The sequence below is a fragment of the Grampus griseus genome (assembly GCF_964374135.1).
Source record: "Grampus griseus genome assembly, chromosome: 1".
Classification (NCBI taxonomy): domain Eukaryota; kingdom Metazoa; phylum Chordata; class Mammalia; order Artiodactyla; family Delphinidae; genus Grampus; species Grampus griseus.
In genome coordinates this window covers 166,837,267-166,862,159 of record NC_139017.1, presented here as the reverse complement: position 1 = coordinate 166,862,159, position 24,893 = coordinate 166,837,267, and the positions used below count along the sequence as shown (strand labels likewise).

The following is a 24,893-nucleotide window of genomic DNA, read 5'->3' as shown; positions in this document are numbered from 1 at the left end:
CCTAGCAAAAGACTCAGCCCAAGGGCAGGGGAGAGAGAGACAGGCTAGTGGTCTGGTTGGAGTGGGAAGGCGAGAGGGGACAGTGAGGAGAGTCAGAGACACAGGTGCACAGAGATGGAGAGACAGGCTCGTGGACAGAGATGGGTAGAGACAGAGACCCAAATAGAGACAGGTTGTCAGACACAGAGGCAGACACACAGAAAGGGCCAGACGAGACAGAGGGCACGAGAAAGACAGCCACAAAGAGACACAGAAGGAAGTTGGATCCAAAGCTAAAGACAACCCCAAAGAGTCGTGCACAGAGACGGAATCAGAGCTGGAGCTCGTGGAGAGAAAGTAGAGAGAGAGAGAGAGACAGAGAGAGACAGAGAGACAGAGACAGAGAGAGACAGAGAGACAGGGAGAGAGAGACAGAGAGAGAGACACACACAGAGAGAGAGACAGAGAGAGAGACAGAGAGACAGAGACAGAGAGACAGAGAGAGAGACAGAGAGAGAAGCGCGGAGGCGGAAAGAGCAGGAGAACACGGAGACAGTGGCACCCCAGCCCTCCCCAACCCCACGCGGGACCCGAGCCGAGCCAGGGCGCGGGAAGGGGGAGGGTGCCCCACTCCCCGGCAGGGGGCGCCCTGGCCACGCTGCGGACCGGCGGGTATCGCTCCAGCCGGGGCCGGGGGCGGGGCGGGGGCGGAGAGGGGCGGGGCGGGGGCGGAGAGGGGCGGGGCGGGGGCGGAGAGGGCCGGGGCCCCGGCCGGGGGCGGGGTCGGGAGCAGGGGAGGGCTGCCCCGGCCGCGCTCGGGCCCCGTGGTCGCCTTTATAAGCCCGCGGGGGAGTTGGCCCCGGTAGCGTCGCGCTCCCGCCACTCCGCGCCTTCCGTCCCAGCGCACCGACCTCTCGTCACTTGTGCCAGGACAGACCTTCGCCCACGAACTCTGCGCAGGTAAAGACTCGACGCTGGCTCCAGGCTCCCCGCGGCCCCAGGGATGTGGTCGATTCCCCGGCCCCTCCCACATCCTCCCCTCGCCTGGGGACGGTGGCGAGGTCGGATATCAGTGGCGGGGCAGGGACCTCTGCGCCCCGACACCTCCCAAGGCAGCCCATTCGGAACCCCCCAGCCACCTGTCCCGCTCCCGTGCGCGCGTGCATCCGAGGCTCCCGGCGGGCGCGCTGGGCCGGGCTGGAAATCAGACTTGGCGCTCGCGGAGCCGGCGAGTCAAGGGGACTGCTCTCGCGACCGCTGCTGCAGCCCTGGGGTCTCCTACCTCCGAGGCCGCTGCCCGAGACCCCCACCTTCAGTCTAGGCACCTCCTCCCGGTGCTCCGTGACTGAGCGGCTTCTACGGAACCCCCTGTGTCCGAGATCAAGCGAGTCAGGTTGCCCACCCAGAACTGCCAACCACCTAGTAATCTCTAGATCTTGCCACAGTAGTCGGGGAGGGGGCTGGTCTGCCTGGGTGGGCTCCAAAGTACTTTGGGCCAGAGCTGGGAACAGTAGGGGGAGGGAGGCACTTGGGTCCGGGAGCCGCAGGGGGGTGGGAGTGGGGGAACGGACATCCGGCGTGTTGGAGTCTGTTTGGGAGTCCGGGGTGGCCACAGCAGCCTTAGGGCAAAGCTCCGGAGCCCGGGAAGCTGAGGGAGTTTGCGATCCATCTCTGGGCATGTGCAGGTGAGCAGATAGCTCAGGGTTGGTTCCCAAGCCTAGTCTCGATAAGAAAGTTAAATGCATGGTAACAATGGTGGGGCGGGAAGCTAAGGAAAGTCCCATCCTTCCCATACAATGTCCCTTCTGACCCTTTTTCCAAGCGTAATGGGATTGGGGGAGGGGGGGCTTTACAAAGGCCTGAGGGTGGAGGGGGAAAACCCTGGAGATCAAAAGGGGGCAATTCTCAGGCCAGAAAGGGCCTCTGGGCCCTGGGAAAGAAAGACTCCTCCGGTGGGCCGGGCTTCCCTGGTGAGCAAGGGGTTGGCTCCCACACCAGCAAAGATGACAGCAACTGTTTATTGAATGCCTACTGTGTGCCAGACTCCAACACTTCACATGCATCATCTTGTTTACAGATAGGAAGACTGAGGCCTTGGGAAGTTATGTAAATATGAGACCAGGATGTGAACCCAGACTCTAAACCTTACAACCTTAGCTCCCTGCTTCCTTTTTTTTTGTTTTTTTCTTTTGTTTTGCAGTAAGCGGGCCTCTCACTGTTGTGGCCTCTTCCGTTGCGGAGCACAGGCTCCAGACGTACAGGCTCAGCGGCCATGGCTTACGGGCCCAGCCGCTCCACGGCATGTGGGATCTTCCCGGACCGGGGCATGAACCCGTGTCCCCTGCATCGGCAGGCGGACTCTCAACCACTGCGCCACCAGGGAAGCCCTTCCTGCTTCCTTTATGTGACCCAAGAGATGAGGGGCTGACCTTTCCTCTTCTGGCCCTGCTGGTGCTCAGGCTTACCTCCGCCCATGCTCTAGACCTGCCTTCTTCAAATCTTTAGTCCTCCCCACTGTGTTGTTCCCCCCCACCACCACCTACTCCACTCCCTGCCCCTGCTCTTCTTGTCCCTTTGCCTCCTTTTTTCTTCCTGAACTTCATGCCTCTGAACTCCCTAAGCAGAAGAGGCTCCTGGACATGGCTTCCTAACTTCCCATCCCCTGGAGTAAGACAGACTTGAGTGATGGCCCCTGTCTGTATTTGTGGCCCCACCTGGAAAATAGGGAGTATGCCTCTCTCATGAGACTATTGTGAGGAAAAAAACTGAACTGAGGCCAGAAACAAAATGCTATCTTCATTTAACAAATACTTGTGAATGCACCAAGCCCTGTTCTAGGTGCTGAGAATGCAGCGGGTAAATTAAACAGCCATCTGGACGCTTGTGTAACAAAATGTTTTCAGGCTCTGAAATTGACACTTTAGAATTGGAATTAAGCAGTTCACAAGGAAGGAGATTAAAATGCAATAACACAGGTAAAACTGATCAGCCAGCCTTTGGTTTTCACTAATAGAAAAGGCAACCTAGCTGTGTGACCTGGGACAAATTCTGTTCTCTGTCATGCCCCAGTCTCCTCCTTTAAGTTGAGGAGATCAATAAATAGTATGATTAATGTATGCAAAGTGTTTAGCTGGTGTCTGTGCCTAAGAAAATATTGTCTATAATCAGCTCTAATCTCAGCAGAAAATGCAACCCTGAGACTGGGCATAGGGTTATGTCGCTGCCCCTGAACCCTGGAAACCTGTCACCCCCCTGCCTAGGCCCTGTCCTTTCCCTCATGGGTTGTGCTGTGGAGTGGCATGGCGTCTTCCTTGCCCACACTCAGGTGCCACCTCCTGTCATCCTAAACTCAGCCTTGGCCAGGAGCCTGGAGGTCCTTGCTGGGAACAGGCCTGGGGCTGTTATCTCCACAGTGCCTTCTGCCTCTGTGTGTCCCAGCTTTGAAATGAGGTGAAACCAAACTCAAGCCCTGCCTGTCCCATGGCTTACATACCCAACATTCCCTGCAAACTAGGAATCAGTCCTGGAGAAGGGAAGTGACTTGTTCAAGGACACACAGATGCTACCTGGGGAGCTGGGGCTGGAGCCCTGGTGATGACTCTAGCGACCTTCACGAGTACCCATCTTTGGGGATGAGGCCTCTTAATCGAGGGGTAGGATCCCGTGACATAGCTCAGAGTTCTCACCTTGAGTTATTAATACAAAACTCAGGGCTTGAAGAGAACATTACGGGGAGAGTGAGCAAGCTGAGCTGAGAACCGGCACCCAGCAATCTCCGTGTGGCCACAGGAATGCACACTCAGCTTTCCCGTGCTACGTCGTCGTCCTCATCCTCAGCAGGCTGGAGCTAAGCTGCGCGGTGTGTTTTTTTGTTTTGTTTTTAGAGATGGCCTCACTTTTAGAGGGCAGTTGTGGGCAGTAGATTGGAGGTTCATTCCCAGCACTGCTGTGTGACCCTAGACAAGTTTATTTCCCTCTCTGAGCCTCAGGTAAGGAAATCATCTGTAATATGGGTTAATAATATGTACTTTGTAGAGTTGATATGTGGGGCCAGCAAAATCATAAATGGCTTTTCACCATGGAATGGCTCAGCTGGGGCTGACCCACTGTTGGAGATTGTTGTTGAGAAGTTAATATTTCCTATGGGACAGTTTCTTTGCCACTACCAGGTGATCCATAAGGGCCAGAGGGAAAGCCCTATGTAGGTTACAAAGGCCTAGACAGGAGGGAAAGTGCTGGCTTTGGGATCAGCATCTTGGGTTCCAATCCCTAGCTGTGTGACCTGAGGCAAGTCACTTGGCCTCTCTGAGTGCTGGGTTCATAGTAGGCCCCCAGGAACTCTTCTCTGATGCTCAGTGTCCAAAGAACATTCAAGAATAGTCTCCATATTTTTCCACCCCCCTCATACCACCCCCCAACATTTACTAATTACTCCCAGAAAAACTTCATGCTTAAAGTTTTCCATGCTGAAATTCTCAACCTCACTGTGGCATGAAATCAATTGTTTGCATTTAATTTGACTTCTCAAATTAAGAGGTAAAATTTGAGATGAGGATAGGGGGTGGGGGGGAGGAGATGAGGAAAATGAAGTTAAACCAGATGTGTTTTTGTTTAACTGTTGGATGGTGGTTAAACTGCCTGGGTATTAAGATCATTCTTTCTGAATTCCAGTAACCAGGAGTCAAGTTTCACTTAAAATTGTAGTGTTACTTCCTGGCTACCGTGGACTAGCCCTCCCCATTATTATTATTATTACTATTTTATATTCATCTGAGGTCACAAAGTACTGGCCAGAGACGAGACCTCATAGATTCCTCAGAGCTGGAAGGCATTTAAAGGCTGCCTCTGTCAACCGGCTGCTTTGCAGACCAGGGAGACTGAGGTCCAGAGAGGGGAACGGCTTGCTCAGGGTCACCCATGACTGTCCTAAAAGTAACCACTATCTTGATTTTGGTGTGTATCATTTCCATAGCATATCCTTAATATATCTTTTTTTTTTTTTTTTTTTTTTTTTTTGCGGTATGCGGGCCTCTCACTTTTGTGGCCTCTCCCGTTGCGGAGCACAGGCTCCGGACACGTAGGCTCAGCGGCCATGGCTCACGGGCCCAGCCGCTCCGCGGCATGTGGGATCTTCCCGGACCGGGGCACGAACCTGTGTCCCCTGCATCAGCAGGCGGGCTCTCAACCACTGCGCCACCAGGGAAGCCCAATATATCTATTTTTTAAAAAGAAAGAATTGTTGAAGGGAGAATACAGGTGGTGTGAGTTGGTAGAAAAAGATCCGCAACTCAGAGCAGAGTTTAAGCCCTTGAACTGTTGATATACTACCTGTGTGACCTTGGGCAAGTCCCTTCCCCTTTCTGAGCCTCAGTGTCCTCATCTGTAAACCAAGTTGCCTGAAGAGCAGGAGTTGGGGGGTTGGGACATCCCTAAGACTTGGAATGGGTCTGATTTAATTTGAGTTGGTCCTCAAACATTTGTGACTTAGGTTATGGCAGGTCAGTCACAAACTGCCCTCCTGAGGCAGAAAAGGGTGGGGGTGGGGGCATTGTTGACTCCCGCAGTGATTTTTTTTTAATTTTATTGAAATATAGTTGATTTACAATGTTGTGTTAGTTTCAGGTGTACAGCAAAATGATTCAGTTATACATATATTCATTCTTTTTTAGATTCTTTTCTCATATAGGTTATCACAGAATATTGGGTAGAGTTCCCTATGCTATGCAGTAGGTCCCCGTCGGTCATCTATCTTATATATAGTAGTGTGCATGTGTTAATCCCAAGCTCCTGGTTTATCCCTCCCCGCCACGTTTCCCCTTTGATAACCATAAGCTTGTTTTCGATGTCTATAAGTCTCCTGCAGTGATTTTAAAACGTTGATTTCATTGCTGGTGATTGCATTTTACATAAAAATAAGGGTTTCTGGCTTCTCTCAAAAGATCAAAAGATGTGGCCACTCTGGGCTGCATCCCTGCCTGGCCACCATGACTGGAGCTGATTAGCAGCTGCTCCACCCACTTGACCGCAGTCCCCACTGTGCCCTGCTCTCGCACCCAGCCCATTTGCTTCATTGCCATTCCCTGCCTGCCTTCTGAGTTTGCAGTTTCTGGGCTAGGTGCATGAGGCTTGGGCCAGCCCTCAGGAGGCTCAGGTTAGGAATGTGGGACACATAGACACCAACCCCTCTTCCGGGGCCTGGCAGCATCTCTGAAACATGTCAGCCAGGAGGAGGGAGCTTCCTTTCTGCTCTTCTGGTCCCAGGAAGAGGCTAAGGGCTCTAGAGTTTGGGGGCTAACAGAGCATCAGCCTGTCAGTGCTTAGGAAGCTGGGCCTGGGGCCCACCCCCTAGGGGACAGGCAACCTGGGGTGCTTCAGACTAGAGATTATGCAGCCCCCTGAGGGGAGGGACCCCCTTTACATCTGCCACCTCACCTAATACTCCCAGTAGCCCTGTGCATTGGTGTCACTTCGCAGACAGGAAACACCGTCTTGCACTCTGAACCCACAGCTCTCTGTTCTGCCCCCTTTGCTGGGGGCCAAGGCCTGGTGTTGAGGACAGGCCATAGCCCCGCTGTAGCACAGATCTCCAAATCGCCGTGTCTGAGCTCAAGGGCAGTGTAGGAGGCCATGAAACCTTATGGTTAAAGCTCACGGTGAAGGCTCTGGAGTCAGCTGTCTAGCATGAGATCCTAGAAGGTCTCCACAAGCCAGCTGTTCTGCGGGGTACAAGATGAACAAGGGGGAGCCCTGATTCCTGACAGAGCCACAGGGCCCCTGGTCCCTGCAGCTGCAGAGGAGTGCTAGGAATGACCTTGTGTGGGAAGTAGCATTTTGTGAGCACCCGCTGGGTACCAGGCACTTTCCACATCATCTTTGAACCTCACCTACCCCTCACCCCCTGCCATTTGGCAGTTGAGACTCAAGGGATGGACACCTTGGGTCCAAACCCCTTCCCGAGGTGCCTCAGTCACCCTGCCCTGACCCAGAGAAGGGAGAGAGGGGAATGGCGGCTGGGAGGCTATTTCCTCTGAGACCCTGTAGTGAGGCACTGACCCAGGGCTTGTTTGAGAGAAGCGTCTTCATCTTCCCAGATCTCAGTTTGTGATTCAGGTGGGTGAACTTCCGCTGGCCAGGTCTGCAAGCTGCTGGCCAGGCCCAGCTAACATTTTATGTTCTTTAAAAAAGTGTTTAGGTGGATTTTACTTGAAAAACCATAAATCCCACTTAAAAAATTTTTTTTTTTAATTTTTTTAATTTTTATTTTTTGGCCGCGTTGGGTCTTCGTTGTTGTACGCGGGCTTTCTCTAGTTGTGGTGAGCGGGGGCTACTCTTCGCTGCATGCACGGGCCTCTCATTGTGGTGGCTTCTCTTGTTGCGGAGCGTGGGCTCTAGGCACACGGGCTCGGTAGTTGTGGCTCGCGGGCTCTAGAGCACAGGCTGAGTAGTTGTGGTGCACGGGCTTAGTTGCTCTGCGGCATGTGGGATCTTCCCGGACCAGGGCTTGAACCCATGTCACCTCCATTGGCAGGTGGTTTCTTAACCACTGCGCCACCAGGGGAGTCCCCGTAAATCTCACTTTTAAAAGGATCTGCCATGTGACTTTTTGTGAAGTCAAGCTCTTGCCTTCTCTGATCCACCTTTTACTTTGTCTACAGAACAGCAGGGTGGGCACTCTCCCAGACCTCAGGTTGAGGTTGTCAGTTCCATGTCCTATAATCCTCTAAGCTGGCTGTGTCAGGCTTGGCCTCTCTGAGTATCATTTGTCTCTTTCTACTCCACCTGTTCCCACTTTGACTTACTGGCCTCTTAACATACAGGAGTTAATAACGTACTCATCTGCCACCATTCTGGGTGGAAAGTGTGTCAGCTGACTCTGAGACCCCCTCCCCTCCTTCGCTCCTTCTTAGCACCTGTATAGCTGCTCTGTTTCCTCTGCCTCATTAAGCGAGCACCCCCCTCCCACCTCCACACACCACCGCTAACGTTGCCATGCCACATGCCATGTGGTACTCAGTGCTTGTCCTGGAACTGTTCAGTTGGTCTAACGGCTGCCCTATGTGGCAAGTGCAATTATCCCATTACAGATGAGGAGACTGAGGCACAAAATCACTCAGCCTGAAAGTCGGAAATATACACACTCATCCCCTACCATTGCCAATCCACCCACTCAAGGTTACTTCCTTCTTTGTGACACGAATGACACACCCTATTTCCCTAGAAGGGTGTGGTTGCTTATTTTGAAATGATCAAATATAGTAATTCATATTTCAGCTTCAGTTAGCCTATCAGGATATCAAAGATAAACAAGTTCCTCTCAAAAGCTCATTTGAGCCTTGCCTTAATCACCTGAGTAGTTTTTGTGAAAATGCTGTGAGTTTTCATTTTTCCCCTTGACCTCATCCTTCCAACTAACATTTAAGGTCTTACTCTGTGTCAGGAACTGAGCAAATCACTTTTAAGGACCTTATTCTATTTAACTTGTTGTCCTCTCCATTTTATAGAGATGAAAACTAAAGCTCAGAGAAACTGAGTAACTTTCTCAAGGTCACACAGCCAGAAAGAGGCGGTGAGACCCAAATTTAGGTCTCATGCCTTCCTGCCCAATCAGATTAGCATCTGGATTCAATTTTTTTGTCTGGATACAAGCCCTCAGGGGACCTTGCTGTATATATTTGTTTTCAGTGGAACCATCTGTCTCTAGGGTTTGCAAAGTCATATGGGAGGTCTCAGAGGGAGGGGACCAAGCACAGGCACACTCCTGGTTGGATAGACGCTTCTGTTCTCCCAGACAATGGGTTTTGGCCTGGACACCTCCTCTTCTGGTCAAGAGGAAGGAAATGACAATCCTAGCAGGAAGCATCCTCAGAAAGCCAGAGGAGCCTGGGTTTGAATCCCAGCCCTGCCATTTCAAGCTGTGTGACCTTGGACACATCCCTTTCCCTCTTGGCTTTCAGTTACCCTGCCTGACAACTATGGCTTGTTTGAGGGAGGCAAGGTTAGGACTTTTCTAGTTCACGTGTGGCAAATAGTTGGCATGCATGCTGTCACCCTCTTGTCCTGTACATGTCAGACATGACTAATCAACCACTGCTCTCTTTCCTTCTAAACCTTAAGTTCCTTCTAAATGCAGTCCTACAGGCAGCCATTATCCACTCATTAGAATTGGCACACAAGATGGAAAGACATCCCGGAACCAAATTAGACTTAGGCATTGTGTGAACAGGGGCAGAGAAGGGACAGGCCCAGGGTGGTGCCCAGGTCGGTGTCACTGTGCTCCTCAGTCTTCTTTTCCTGGTCTGGGAAAGCAGGAGGACTCCTGAGCTAGGCTGTGCCAGAACTCACCTCTGGTGTAGGGTGCAGACCTTCCATGGAGCTGTGTCCCTGGTTCACTCCTCAAGGAAGGGTGGGGAATGGTTTCTGGGGCTGTCACAACTCAGGCTTAAAGTAAAAAGGAGAAGGAAGAGGCTGGTTTCAGATCGTCCCGGAAAGAGTTTCGCTAACCCCTTCCCCCACCCTCCATGATAATATCCGTAGTAGTAGTAATAGTAGTAATAAGAGTTATTAACAGCTACTGAATATTTGTTATGCACCAAGCCACTCTACTAAGTGCTTTATATACATTCATGCTTTTAATCCTTATAACAGCCCATTTTTCAAGTGACGGAAATGACTCGAAGGTGAAATAATTTGCCCAAGTGTCCTCAGCTGGTGAACCAGCGGAGTTGCTGAGATTGGAATTTTCACATCCGTCCAGCCCTGAAGCTGGCTCCCCTCCCTGGCTCAGTTTCCACACTGGCTCTTCCTCACTCACCATCATCACCTCTCATTTGTGACCCTGACATTCCTTCACCTGTGGAAAGTGCTCTTCCACGTGCAGAGCCTTCCGTGTACACATGGGAGTAGCACAGCAAATGGTATCTCCATGTTGCAGGTTAGAAAATTGGGCCTGGGATCACACGGTGAGGAAATGGTTATCCCTGGGCCCTGGATTGGCCAGGGGAGCCTGGGTTGGGGGATGGGAACATGGGAGTGTTGCAGCTGAGGTGGGGTTGAGTTGCTGACCCCTCATCCTGGATGAACCAAAACTAGATCCTGTTTTAATCAGCCATGGGACCGCAGATGAGTCACGTTAACACTCATTTAATAGTAACTTTAATACTGGATACTGCCAGCCTCAGTATCCAGACTCTTATACTTTTCCATTTTTAAAGCTCTTTCTTATTCATGAACTCGCTGAATCCTTGAAACAGCCCAATAAAGTATTATCTTCATTTTGCAGAATGGAAACAGGCTCAGGTCAAGCAGATGGCAGAACCAGCCCTCAAACTCAGGTCAGGATCACAGGCTAAAGATATTTCCCCAAATGTGTCCCCCAACCTGTCCCATCTTTGCCTTTGTACCTGCTGTCCCCTCCCCTGCAGTGTCCTCCCTGCCTGTGTTGCCAGTTGGCATCATGGCTGCTTTTCTAGATCTTGCTTGGAAATCTTCAGCCCTTTGTAATCTGATCATCCAGGTAGTGTCTGGCTCTGTGTGAGTTGAGTTTCTGGAGGGCAGGAACCCCAGCTGAGCCATTCGTGAATCCCAGTGTCTAGCAAGGTACCCTCATTCAGCAAGCGTCCAATGACGTTAACGTAATGAAAGGCTGCCCCGCCTGGCAGGGGTTTCTGCAGCCCAGCTGGGCTTGGTTCCCATGGGGAAATCTGAAAAGGCTGTCCCGCTGGGTTTAACACCTGAGCCACTCCAGGCTGAGCCTGGCTGCCCTTCCCGCATCTGCATTGGTGTCTTCTTCTCTCCATCAGTGACATCAGGTCATGAATGATTGGTTAATGATTGGAAGCAGGACAATCCAGTCTCCCTATTGGTGGCTCAGACCCTTAGTCAGGTATGAGTTTCCCCAGCGTCATACCTCTGACCAATCTTCTTGTTCACAGATGGACCCTCAGTGCCCAATAACCTTAATTTCTTTAAAAATAGGAACAGCCATCATTTGCCGAATCTATATAACATGCATCCTGGTGCATAGCATGCACTCAATACATATATGGTGAATGGGTGAGTGAATACTTGCAGGAAATAACATCTCTTAGGAACTAAGACCTTGTATGACCTCCGTGCCTGTTTCCTCCTCTGTCCCTGAGAGGTACCCGGAGGAGTGATTGATACATATATATCAATAGATATTTGTTTTAAATATGTCATGGACCAGGCTCTGTTTTAAGTGTTTCACTTATATTTATTCATTTTTCCTCACAACTGAGCCCCAGAGAGTCTAAGTAATGTCTCCTAAGTCACACAGTCGGTACCAAGTGCAAATATTTTCATACCTTCCAGGGCACATGTATTCCAAGTAATATAATGTGGTGGCCATTTTCCCCCAACCTCTTTCCATAGCACAGAAGCCCCTGCCCCAGAGCCTGTGGTCATAAGTAGTAGGTGAGTCCAGTGGTGGTTTTGCCCCCTGACTAGGAAACATCTCCATGGATATAAAATATGCTGAAATGTGTTAAGACACAGTGCCGAGCACATAGTAGATCTTGTGGTCCTCATCCGTGTAACAGGCGTGGATCCTGCCCTGTATAGAAGGAGGGAGACCTGAGTCTGCTGGAGAAAGCCAGGAGATCCTTCAAGAAGAAATTAAAGCAGTCCTGAATGACTATAATAGCATCAGCTCATACCTCCTAGGAGCAGACACTGCCCCGAGTGTGTTAGATGTAGGAACTCTTCAGCCGTGGGAGGCAGCACCATAATTAATCATCCCCACCCCATGGATGAGGAAACAGAGAAACGAACTCACTTGCTCGGGGAAATGGTTAGCAACTGGCAGGCCGGCGTGTAAATCCCAGCCATCAGGCTATAGAGTCTGGCCGTACTGCCTCCTTTTGTAAGGAAAGGCTCATCTAAGTTTCCTGCTTGTCAGTTCCTCTCGCCTCTGCTCAGGGCTGGCTGTTGGCAGGCAGGCCTGGATGAGTGTACACGCTGATATTACATGATCCTTGCAGTGGAGGAGAGTTTCCCCACCTCCTGGGGAGCCTTCCCCACATCACACCCTGAGACTGGGCCCAGACGGAGGTTTTCAGGAAAGGAAACCAGCCCATCACCTTACCCCTGCCTGGGGCAGCCCCTGCACGTGTCAGCTCCCTAATTCCCTGGCACTGCTCAGAGCCGACAGCAACAGGGACTAACATCCCCCCCACCCCACGATGGGGAAGATTCGTGACAGTTCTGAGGGAGGTACTACTGTGGTCTGTAATACACAGAGGCAGAAACAAGACTCAGTGTGGTTAAGTAACTTGCCCAGGGTTGCAGAGCTGATGGGTGGAGGAGCTGGGATTTGAACCCAGAGTCTGGGGGCTTTCCCCTCTGCTTTTCAGTCTGCTCTGAGCTGACTGGTTTTGCCTCTGGTGAGGGAAAAATTGTCTGTCTTGGGGATGCCTGGTCCAGAGACTTAGGCTTGCCTCCAAACAATCTTAATTTGTTTAATAATACTAAGAGTTGTCATTTGCTGAATCCCCATGTATGGCCTGCTAAGTAAGTGTTTTACACACCCTTTTTCATTTGGTCCTCTTAAACTTCCCACCGAGTAGGTACTCCAATCCCAGCTTTTACAGGTGAAAAGGAGAAGCACGGAAAAGGGAAGGGACTTGCCCAAGGTCATGCAGCTCAGACTTGGAACCTGGGCAGCCTGGCTCCAGAGTGTGGGCCCTGAGTCACTTAATAAGTATTAGATAAATCTCTGCAGGTCAGATGTATAAACTCTTCTTGCACCTGATGGTTCTTCCAGAGCCTGACTCAGAGAGGGGGTGCAAGGCAGGAGTTAAGCAAGCGGCAGGAATAGACTGCGGGACACTCCCTGGCCCCCTGAGCCGAGGATGCAGAGTTTATCTACCCCTTGTGTGATCCTGGTCAAAGGGAGGAACGGACAGGGGTGGGGAGCACAGGGGGGCAGTCCCGGTGTCTCCAGAACCAGGGTCAGAAGGAGGCCAGAGTAATTAGCCTGGCTGGAGCTACTGCTAACTGAGAATCCTCAGTGGGGGACTGGCCCCAGCTTCAGTCCAGGGCTCTGGCCTTGGACCTCACCCTCCTGGAGTTCCGTCTCAGGCTTCCAGAGTCTTCCTGGGGTGGCAAATCTCAGAGCCCTGGTTTGTGTGAGAACTGTGCTCTGCAATTTCCCCCTTCGACACCCAAGTCCCTGGACTGGCCTGCCTGCCCCACTTCGTCCTTTTGGAGGAAGCAGATCCTTTCCTCTTGCGTGGCGACTTGATTGGAATAATCAAGTATTTCCCCACTGGCCCCTGGCCAGGCTGAGCTCACTTGGCACGGCCTCTCACTGGGGCTCTGAGGCAGGCCTGCCAGCCTCCCCATCCTGTAGCACGCTCTAATCAGCGAGGCTGAGGTGCACAGAAAAGCCTGTCCCATTGGCTTTGCTGGGCAGGCCCCAGATGGTTCCTGTGGCAGAGGCAGGGCTGACCTTGGGCTTTGTTCCCTCACTGTCTGGAGTGACTACTGGTTGGTGGAAGGAGGGGCTGTCCCCACTTCAGAAAATTCACGCTGGAGTGGCCTTTCTTGTCAGCTCACCTGGGTGTCACCTCTTGGCGCCTGTCAGGCTGGAAAAAGGAGGGAGCAGAGTCAGGAAGGGGGAAAGATGGGTGCAGAACATTCATTCATTCATTCATTCAACAAACATTTCCTTAGCCCAGCTGCCTTCTAGGCCCCAGGCTGGCTGCTGGAATTCGCAGACGAATCTGGTCTAGCTTTTCCTTCAAAGATCAACCAGTGTGTGCAGGAGATGGTCATGTAAACAGACACATTCAGACACACTCACCAGGTGGTGTAGGGTGAAGGAGAAAGTTCAAGAGCTGTGGGACCAGAGGAGCCATCTAACCAAGCCTCAGGCAGAACAACCACAAAGCGTTTCTGCGGGAGGCAGCATCCTTTTTATTTTCCTCTCTCTTTCCAACAAATACTGAGCATCTTCTGCAGGCAGGTGTGGCTCTGGGCGCTGGGGATACAGGAGCTCCTCTGTAATGCAAAAGACAGACCACACAATAAAATTGGGTTAATTTCAGCCAGCGATGAGCAGGGTTGTGAAATAGTGAGAGACTGGGGTGCGGTAGGAGCTCAGAGGAGGTGGCCTTTGACCTGAAGAATGAGGAGTGATCCAAGCAAGACCTTGGGGATGAGTGTTCCAGGCAGGGGAACAGGCCGTGCAAAAACCCTGAGAACAGAGCACAGAAGGTTTGAGTGGTGAGCGGAGGGGGCCAGGAGGTGATGTCAGAAGGTGGGCTGGACCCAAAGCTTGCAGACCTCAGACCGACTCTGGGAGAATCAGCAGGGCCTGCCAGGAGAAGTAAGGTAAGGGTGACCTGTTTGTTGGGTGGCCCCTTAAATGGTTGTTTAAGCAGGAATGGACTTTGGGGTTTGCCACTCCAGCCCTCTCCAGGCACAGAGAGGGAAAGTGACCCTCCCAGGTCGTGAAGGGCGGTGGTAGGACTGTATCTGGGTCCCCTAGCCACCAACCAGTTTCTCTCCAATATGCCCACACAGCCCCTCTGAATTAAGGCAAACACTTATTAAGCACTTACTGTTTGCCAAGAAAGTTACGTATCTTGCCTACTTTGACAGGAGGAGGTGACCTGGGTTCCAGATGATTGACCCTGGCCGAGTGACTGAACCTCAGTTTACTCATAAAATGGGGACAGTAATGGTTTCCAGCTCGTAAAACTGTTGAGGATTCAATGAGATATGAAGCGTGTTGAACAGTTTCTATAGCGCTTGACAAAATGTGAATATTTACTGAGCATTTTTATTTTCATTTAAGTTGTTTTATGGACCCTGGGATCTCTCAGTGGATTAATCATGATCCTTGTTCAAGCACATTTATCACTGGTTCATAATGGCCCTCTTGTATATTTTATTATTTTTATTTTTTGGCCGCACCGCGTGGCACGTGGGATCTTAGTTCCTCTACCAGGGATCGAACCCATGTCCCCTGCAGTGGGAGCGTGGAGTCTTAACCACTGGACTGCCAGGGAAGTCCCTATTTTATTATTAAAAATAAATTTTAAATGCCTATGAGCCATCATCCAATACCTTACATCTTCCTCTGGGTTCCTCCATCTGTCTCCTATCCACCTTTCTTCATGTGAGGTAACCACTCTTCTGAGTCTGGGCTTTCTCATTCCCTTGCCTTTTAAAATTATTATTTTAAAATTTTGATTAATACTTTATTAGTATTATTATCACACACAGATATACGTGTTACACATATGAAGTTTCTCATTCGCTTTGCCTTTTTTTGATTAGTATTTAAAATCATATATGTGTGTGTGTTATACACATTATGTAAAATATATATTTGTTTACTTTATGAAAGTGTATCATGCTTTACATAATCTCCTGGGACTTGCTTTTTTCACTCAATCTTACGTTGCCGAGATTGATCCAATGGTTGCATGTAGCTGTAATTCCTTTTTTTAACTACAGGATAATATTCCACTGAGTATTCCATAATTTTTTTTTTTTTTTTTGGCTGTGCTGCCCTGTTTGTGGGATCTTAGTTCCCCGACTAGGGATTGAACCTGGGGCCTTGGCAGTGAAAGCGCCAAGTCCTAACCACTGGACCTCGAGGGAATTCCCACCACAGTTTTTATTTAGTCAACTTCTTGTTGATGGCATTTGGGTTGTTTTCAGGTTTTTGCTAGTGTAGAAAAAGCACTATGAGTATTCATGTATATGCTTTCTAATGCATATATATAGAAATTTTCTCTTGATATATAACTAGGAGTGGAATTGTGGGGTCATAGGGTATATGAGTATTTGTTCAGTATCACAAGATAAGAGCAAACTGTTTTCCAAAGTGATTGTATCAGTTTATACTCCCACCAGTAACATATAAGAGATCCTGTTGTTCTACATCTTCCATAAGTGTTGTCAGACTCCTTATTTTTTCCAACCCAACAAGCATAACGATTTCTCACTGTAGATTTGATTTACATATCCCTGATTGCCAATGAGGTTGAAGAAGTGTGTATGAATGTGTGTGTGTGAGATGTCTTTTGCCCATTTTTTTCTTTCTTTTTTAAAAAATATTTATTTATTTATTTTTGGCTGTGTCGGGTCCCAGCTGCGGTGCGCCAGCTCCTCCTTGAGGCTTGCAGACTCCTCTATAGTTGAGGCATGCAGGCTTAGTTGCTCCGAGGCATGTGGGATCTTAGTTCCCTGACCAGGGATCGAACCCACGTCCCCTGCACTAGAAGGTGGATTCCCAACCACTGGACCACCAGGGAAGTCCCTTGCCCATTTTTCTATTTGTCCTTTTTTTGTTCTTTTCTTATTGACCTGTAATAGTCCTTCCTTCCTCCCTCCCTCCCTCCTTCTCCTCCTTCCCTCCCTTTCTTCCTTCCTTCCCCCACTGTGTGGTTTGCAGGATCTCAGTTCCCTGACCAAGGATTGGACCCAGACCACGGCTGTGAAAGCCCGGAATCCTAACCACGAGGCCACCAGGGAACTCCCTTGTAATAGTTCTTTATATTTCTGAGTCTACTGATGTTTTGGAAACTGAAATTCTAAAATTTAATAGAGTCGAATCTAGCACTGTTTTATTTAATATTTAGTGCTTTTTGGATCTTATTTAAGAAAGTGTGCCTTAACTCCAAGATCAGAAAGCTGTCACCTACAGTTTCTACTAAATGTTTCAAAGTTTTGTTTTTCACATTTAAGACCTTGATCCACGTTCAGTTGATTTTGTGTATAGTGTAGGATAAGGATCCAATTCAACTTTTTTCCCATCTGGGTACCCATTTTTTCTTATGTTTTCCAGTTCTCTTTGTAGCTGATGTATGAAAATGCAATAGGCTTTTTTGCATTTGATCTTATCAAGCTAATTTGCTAAACTCTATTTCCAATTATTTGTCTGTAGATCCTATGCAGACAATCAGTTACAAGTAATGATAGTTTTCTTTTGTCTTTTTAGGTCTTTATGCTTTTAACTTTTTTTCTCATCTTATTACACTGTCTAGGACTACCAGTACAATCTTAAAAATTTAAAAGGTGGTATTAGGTATCTTTGTCTTGTTTTTTATTTTAGAGATAATGCTCTAATGTTTCCCCATTTAATATATATGTATTAAAGATTCTTTATAAATTGCTTTTTTTAGGTTAAGGAAGCTTTGTTCTATTCATAACTTACCGAGAGCTTTTTAAAAATAATAATTTGTGTTGAATTAATTTGCATTAAATGCTTTCAAAAAGTATCTTGAGATGATTATATGGTTTTTCTCCTTTAATCTGTTCATGTAGTTAATTACTTATTTGATCTTCTAATATTAAACCATCCTTGCAGTCCTAAGATAAGTCTAACTTGTATATTGGTTATTCTCTTATATCTTGTTTAGAATTATTTTATCAGTTTTCATGAATAAAATGGGTCTGTAATTTTCATTTTTTATGTTGTGCTTTTCTGGCTTTGGTATTGCAATAATAATGGCTTCACAGAAGTAGATGGTAATATTTTCTCTTTTACTGTTTTCTGGAAAAGTCTTGGTAAAATTGAGATAATTTGCTTCTTGAAGTCTGATAGAACTCACCTGTAAAATCACCTTGGCCTGTTTTCTTTGTGGAAAGATTTTAACTACTGTTTCAATTTTTACATTTAGTTTCCTTATTTCTTCTTGAGTCAGTTTTGGTATGTTATATATGTATTTTTAGAAATGTATGCATTTAATCTGCATTTTCATATTTATCAGTGTAAGGTTGCTTATAGCATTTTCTTATTGTATTCCTCTTTTCCGTAATAATTGTGTATTATCTCTTTCTCCCTCTGTTTAGTTTTTAAAATTAATCTTGCCTCAAGTTTATTGACTTTTTTAAAGGACCAACTTGTGGCTTTGATCTTCTCAGTTTAATCTTTGTTTTCTGTTTTGTTGATTTCTGCTCTTTGTAATCTCCTTTTATTCTCTTCGAGTTTCTGTTTTTTCTAATTTCCTAAATTGGAAACTTAGCTCATTAATTTTTAGACTTCCTTTGCTGCATTGCAGTTTTTGATATATAGTGTTTTATTATCGTTCAGTTCTAAGTGGTGTTTAATTTCTACTATGACATTTCTTTGATCTATGAGTTATTTAGGGATTTTTAAATCTCTAAGTGTATGGAAAATTGTTTGTCCTTTTAAAAACTAACTTCAAATTTAATGGTCAGAGAATGTGGACTATGTGAAGACCTGTTATTTAAAATGTGAGACTTGTTTTGTGGTCTGGTATGTGATTAATTTTTAAAACGTTTGTGTGTTCCTGAAAAGTATGTGTGTATCCTACTTTTTAATTTCAATTTATCTTGCTTTTTCTGTTTCATTTTAATATTTTATTACTTTAAAAGAATTGTTAGCTGTAGCTCTTCCCTGCAAAGACAAGATTAGCGCTTTCTTATACCCTTTGGTCTCTCTCTTCCCTTTCAACCCTTATACTCTTCAGTGACATGCCTTTGAGCCCCCATGGCAGCACATTAAAACTGTCTCGGTTTTACAGTTCTCAGTTGTTTAGATATTATATATTTGTCTTGTTCTTCTCTTTGATCTGGGGATTTTTTTTAAACTAAGTTATTTGCTCAGCTTTCACATATCTTTAGTATCATATGTGGAATTTGTTTCTATTACTGAAGTAGTTACTTCAAAATTTTTTTTGGGGGGGGGTGTCTTTTTGTATAAACCTGAGCCATTGAATGTTTTTTTTTTTAGCCTTTAACATTTGAATGGCAGTTTAGCTGGATATAAAATTCTCAGTTCAAATTCTTTTCCTTTGGTACTTTGGTCAATTCAATTTGTTACTTATTCCTTTGTAAGTGATCTGTTTTTCTCTAGACTTTGAGAATGTGTCTTCTGATATTCACTCTAATATTTCTGAGTGTGGGTTTTTCATTATCTATCCTGTCTGATGTATTTGGGATTCTTTCAAACTGAGATCTATCATTTTTCTTCAGTTCCAAGGTTGTCTTCATTATTTCTTCAAATATCTCTTCTTTGGATTTATTTTCCTCTCGTGGGACTCCTAATATCTAGATGTTGGTGCTTATATTTCCATCTCTCTCTTTTTTTTGGTTGATGTATAGTTTCATTCAATAAAATGCACAGATCGTAAGTGTTCGATTCAATGTGGTATTTTGACCAATTACATTACCTTGTAACCATAACCCCAAAATAAGATTAAAATAAGATTATTATTTTAATAATAATAATTATAAGATTAAAAATAAGATTAAAAATTTTTCTTAAATAAGATTTAAAAAATTTTTTTAATTTTTAAAATAAGATTAAAAAATTTTTTCTATCTCTCTAGCAAGTTCCCTCACAACCGTTTCCAGTTTATTTTTCCTCCCAAATTGCAATCATTATTCTGATTTCTTTTACCATATATTAGATTGGTCTTTTCTAGAGTTTCGTGTAAGTGGAATCATACAGCAGATAATCTTCTATGTCTAGCTTCTTTCACTTAGCATAATGTTTTTGAGATTCATCTATGTTTGTTGCCTCAATAGTTCTCTCCTTTTTCAGTCAAGTGGTTTTCCGTTGAATTAATATACCACCATTGTTTATTCATTGATCTCTTAGTGAATATTTAAACTGTTTCCAGGGACTTCCCTGGTGGTCCAGTGGTTAAGACTGCGTGCTTCCAATGCAGGGGGCGTGGCTTCAAGCCCTGGTCGGGGAACTAAGATCCCACGTGTCATGCTGCCAAAAATTAAATAAATAGCGTGTTTCCAGTTTGGGGGTATTATAAATAAAGTTCCTATGAACACTTAATGTATGACTCTTTGGGTATATTTTCTTTCTTTTTTTAATAAATTTATTTTTGGCTGCGTTGAGTCTTCATTGCCACGCAGGGGCTTTTTCTAGTTGCTTGCGAGCGGGGCTACACTCTGTTGTGGTGTGCGGGCTTCTCATTGTGGTGGCTTCTCTTGTTGCAGAGCGCGGGCTCTAGGTGCCCGAGCTTCAGTAGTTGTTGGCACACCGGCTCAGCAGTTGTGGTGCATGGGCTTAGTTGCTCCACGGCACATGGGATCTTCCCGGATGAGGGCTCGAACCCGTGTCCCCTGCATTGGCAGGCGGATTCTCAACCGCTGCGCCACCAGGGAAGCCCTTTGGGTGTATTTTCATTTCTTTTGAGCAAATACCTAGGAGTGGAATTGCTGGATAATGTGATAAGTGTATGTTGGTTTAACTGCCAAACTCTTTTCCAAAGTCAGTGTACTTTATTACATAACCATGAGTTTTTCTACATTCTTGCCAATGTTTGATTTTGCAAGTCATTTTGATTTGGTTTTAGTCATTCTGGTGGGTGTGAAACGGGTTTAATTTTCATTTACCTGATGGTAATTATGTGGAGCACCATGAACTATTGGTCATTCGTATGTTTTCATTTTGAAGTGAGTACATCTCTTGCCCATTGTGTGTGTGGGGGTTGTTAATCATTTTATTGGCAACTTTAGGAATTCTTTTTTTTTTTTCCGTTTTTTTTTTGTTTGTTTGTTTTTTTGCGGTACGCGGGCCTCTCACCGCCGTGGCCTCTCCCGCCGCAGAGCAACAGGCTCCGGACGCGCAGGCTCAGCGGCCACGGCCCACGGGCGCAGCCGCTCCGCGGCATGTGGGACCCTCCCGGACCGGGGCACAAACCCGCATCCCCCGCATCGGCAGGCGGACTCTCAACCACTGCGCCACCAGGGAAGCCCAGGAATTCTTTATTTACTGGATACAAGTCCTTTGGGAGCTATGTGTATTGTGCGTATTCTTTCCCATTACGTGTCTTGTCTATTCAGTTTCTTAATGGTATCTTTTGATGAGCAGAAATGTAAAATTTTGATGAAGTCCAAATTATCATTTTTTTTAATGAAGTTAGGACTCCTTGCCTTACCCCAGAGTCACAAAGGTATCTGCTTATGTTATCTTCTAGAGGCTTTATGGTTCTGGCTTTTATAGTTAGGATTATGGTGACTTCGTGGTTGTCCAGGGGTTAAGCCGCGGCGTTTCCACTGCTGGGGAACTAAGATCCCACATGCTCTGTGTTGCGGCCAAAAAAACAAACAAACAAGATTTGTACAATTAGGTTTATGATCCATTTCAAATTAATGGAGTAAGATTGGGGCTGCTGTTTTAACTTTTAACAGATCTTTTACCATTTCTTTCATATTTCCGATTTCTTAATCCTTCCTGGCTTCTTCCTGGAAATATTCCTCCGTCTGATATCCCAGTTCCCTATTTCATTCCTCAGCTGCAGTATCCATTCTGCAGTTAATTCTACCTGTTATGTTTGTTATTTCAACTGTTTTTTCATATAGAATATTTCCACTTGGGTCCTTTAACACTCTCTTATTCTGTTTTGTTTCACTAATATCTTTCCTTATTTCTTTGGCGTGTTTCTAATGCTTATTTTAAAATTCTCAGTCCATCTGTTGAACACAGCCAATTCCAGTGGTATCTCTAATTGGTTTGTTTTTCTTTTGAAGCCAGTGTACTCCTCGGATTCCCTGTTCTGTAACCCGTGAGCTCATTCCTCGGGGTGGGAGGGTTTCATCTATTCTGTCTGGTGCTGCATGTTGGGGTAAGAATCCAAGCCTGACCCTGGTCTCTGTCAGCACTGATGAGCCCAAGGAGATGACAGTCCCAGAGTGGAGGCCCCCAGGTGTCAGAACTGCATAGTTCCTCCCTGGGTTTGTCATCAGGACCCTCACCCCCAGCCCCCCCACCAAGTAACTAACTCTATAGCATTGAGCCTCACTTTCTGGATGCCAGGAAGAAGCAGCAAGGGAGAGGGCTGTCTGCCTAGGTCAGAATCCACCAGCCTCCAGGTCCAGAAGAGAAGGGGTGGTGGAGTGACCGTGGAGGCCTGTCAGCTCATTAGTTCCCTCTTGATTTCTGCAATTCCACGGTGCCTGCTGCACGGCCCTGATTTTACTCCGGCATATACTTGGACCGTCTGCCTGGGCCCCACGTGTGCAAGTGAGAATGCTGGCCTCGATTGCTCCAGGGCACGTGGGCATGTTTGGGGGCAGGGGGTGTGGGGAGGTGTGCTGGGGAAGGCTTGATGCAAAGAGGCAAGAGCAGAGCTCAAATCCGATTGTCTTTTCTACAATATTCTCCACCTGCTAAAGACTAGGCCCTGCCCCTTCTCCTGGCTGCTGCGTTCCCACCCTCCAGCGCTGCACACACCAAGTTAAAACCCCGTTCCGTCTCCCCAGGAGATTCCGTGTCTCTCTAGGATTTCCTAGGCTTAGTGACGTTTTTGCTCTATTGTTACTCTGGTGTTGATTTGAGGATGAGGGGCCGGGAGCCGTATGTCTTCCCTCACTGTTTCTAGGGATGGTATGTGCAGCACCCTCAACCCCACTGTATCAGCAGCTGGAGCACAGAGGCTTCAAAAGAAAAACAGCAAACTGACTTGAGATAGCGCTGGAGTCAGCGACATTAAAACAGATAGACCAAGAATTTTTAATTAACATTAGAAACATACGAAAGAAATAAGGAAGTATATTAGCAACATAAGACAGAATGAGAAAGTGTTAAACAATAAAAGAACCATGTGGAAATATGAAATATGGTTTAATATGAAAACCAGCCTTATCATCTGTTCCAGCCCCAACCTTTGCATGCACCTCACAGCTCACTCTTCTCCAAAAAAAGACTTTCATGGCCGCCAGACCTTTGCATGGGCTCTTCCCTCTGATTAGTCTGCCTTCCCTACACTTCTGCTGGAAAAATTCTGGTACATCCTCGAGACTCCTTCCCTGAAGGCCTCTCACGGTCATTGCGATACTCAGTGATGGCATGGGGTTCAAGAGTTAGGAAACCAGGGTGCTTGTCCTATTCTTCAACTAACTGACTGTGTGACTTTGGGAAAGTCACACTACCTCTCTGGACCTTCGGCTCCTGCTGGGAAAAAAATGAGAGTGCTGGGTTAGATTAGTCCTAGAACCCCTTTCAGCTCTGACAAGCTAGTACAGTGGTTAAGAATGAAGGTTCTGGGCTTCCCTGGTGGCGCAGTGGTTGAGAGTCCGCCTGCCGGTGCAGGGGACACGGGTTCGTGCCCCGGTCCGGGAGGATCCCACGTGCCTCAGAGCGGCTGGGCCCGTGAGCCATGGCCGCTGAGCCTGCGCATCCAGAGCCTGTGCTCCGCGGCGGGAGAGGCCACAACGGTGAGAGGCCCGCGTATGGCAAAAAAAAAAAAAAAAAAAGAAAGTTCTGGACTTAATCGCTGTGTTTCAAGCTCATTTACTAACCTAGCATAATGGTTAACAGCTTATACTTTGGGGTTGGACAATTTGGGTTCATAATCCCATCTCTGTCACTTGCCTGCTGTGTGACCATAGGCAAGTTACTGAGCCTCCCTGTGCTTTTTTTTCCCCTCTTCTGTAAAATAATGTTGATATTAAGGGTGCCTACCTCCAAGTGTAGGAGCACAATAAATGCAGCTGTTGTTGTGCTGTTGGTGGTTGTTCACCATTATACAGACTTCCCATTCCATTCAACAAAATCTTGATGTTTGTCTGCCAGGCTCTATCTAAATGCTTTTTTAAATTCTACCAAATTTTATTCCTTAACAGATACTCTCTTTTGCCTTTTATCTTTTTTTTTTTTTTTGCGGTACACGGGCCTCTCACTGTTGTGGCCTCTCCCGTTGCGGAGCACAGGCTCCGGACGCGCAGGCTCAGCGGCCATGGCTCACGGGCGCAGCCGCTCCGCGGTATGTGGGATCTTCCCGGACCGGGGCACGAACCCGTGTCCCCTGCATCGGCAGGCGGACTCTCAACCACTGCGCCACCAGGGAAATCCGATCTTTTTTTTTTTTTTTTTGGCTGTGTTGGGTCTCTGTTGCTGCGCGCAGGCTTTCTCTAGTTGTGGCGAGCTGGGGCTACTCTTCGTTGCAGTGAGGGTTTCTCATTGCGGTGGCTTCTCGTTGTTGTGGAGCACAGGCTCTAGGCGTGCGGGCTTCAGTAGTTGTGGCACTCAGGCTCAGTAGTTGTGGCTCGTGAGCTCTAGAGCACAGGCTAAGTAGTTGTGGCGCATGGGCTTAGTTGCTCCGCGGCATGTGGGATCTTCCCGGAACCGGGATCAAACCCGTGTCCCCTGCATTGGCAGGCGGATTCTTAACCACCGCGCCACCAGGGAAGTCCCTGCATTTTATCTTTAAAACAACCTTGCAGAATGAGGATCTGTAACCCTGTTTTATGGATAAGGATCCTGCGGCCCCAAACATAAAGTCACTTTCAAAGCTACACAGCCAGGACTTAACCCGATATCCAGCTCCTCCATGGTCAAGGCCTTTCCACTATGCCACAGTGTTCAGAAGAATTAGTCTGGGGTTTTGGGAGATTACTGAACAAATCCAGATGGAAAAGCTTGGTGAGAAACTCCCCCTCCCCGTTACACATGTACGCCAGCTGTCTGTGCGCCTAGGCCGTCCACAAGATGTATTTTGTAGGTTTCATGCAAATGCAGATTTAATGATGGGCCAGAAGTTAATTGAGGAGGCAGAACAAGGGTGGGTTGGACGATTAGCGTCTCATGTGACCTGGGATAGAGAGCCAAAGGGGCTCTGGGAAAGAGAGCAGTGGTCTTGGAGGACACGGAGTCAGCGAAGAGGAGGACTGAGATTCAGCAAGCCCAGAGCTGAAGCTGAAGAGCGACGCCTGTGGAAGCAGATGTAGGTCTTGCTAAGAGGCAGTTCCAGAGGGTGGCACTAGGGCTGACTCCAGCCCCGCCCTGTACTCTTGCTGGTCCAGATACGTGGCTTTACCTCTCAGAGCCTGCAAAAGGGCTGCTAGTACCATTTGGTAGGGGAGAGGGTACGTGGGGGAGCGGCAGTAGCCCTGCACCAGAACCTCAGCTCCACAGCTGATTAGATTGGCATGTGTAGGCTCGATTTAATCCT

The 24,893-nt window shown here is 47.5% G+C and overlaps 1 protein-coding gene across 1 annotated transcript in view; it reads left to right on the top strand.

Annotated features, from left to right (window-relative positions):
- The first annotated feature begins 777 nt into the window (after window positions 1-777).
- ALPL (alkaline phosphatase, biomineralization associated) overlaps window positions 778-24,893 on the top strand; it is a 57,628-nt gene continuing 33,512 nt past the window's right edge. Inside the window, exon 1 of the mRNA XM_082647899.1 lies at window positions 778-939. The gene's annotated coding sequence lies outside the window, so the exon portion shown is untranslated. The remainder of the gene's footprint in view (window positions 940-24,893) is intronic.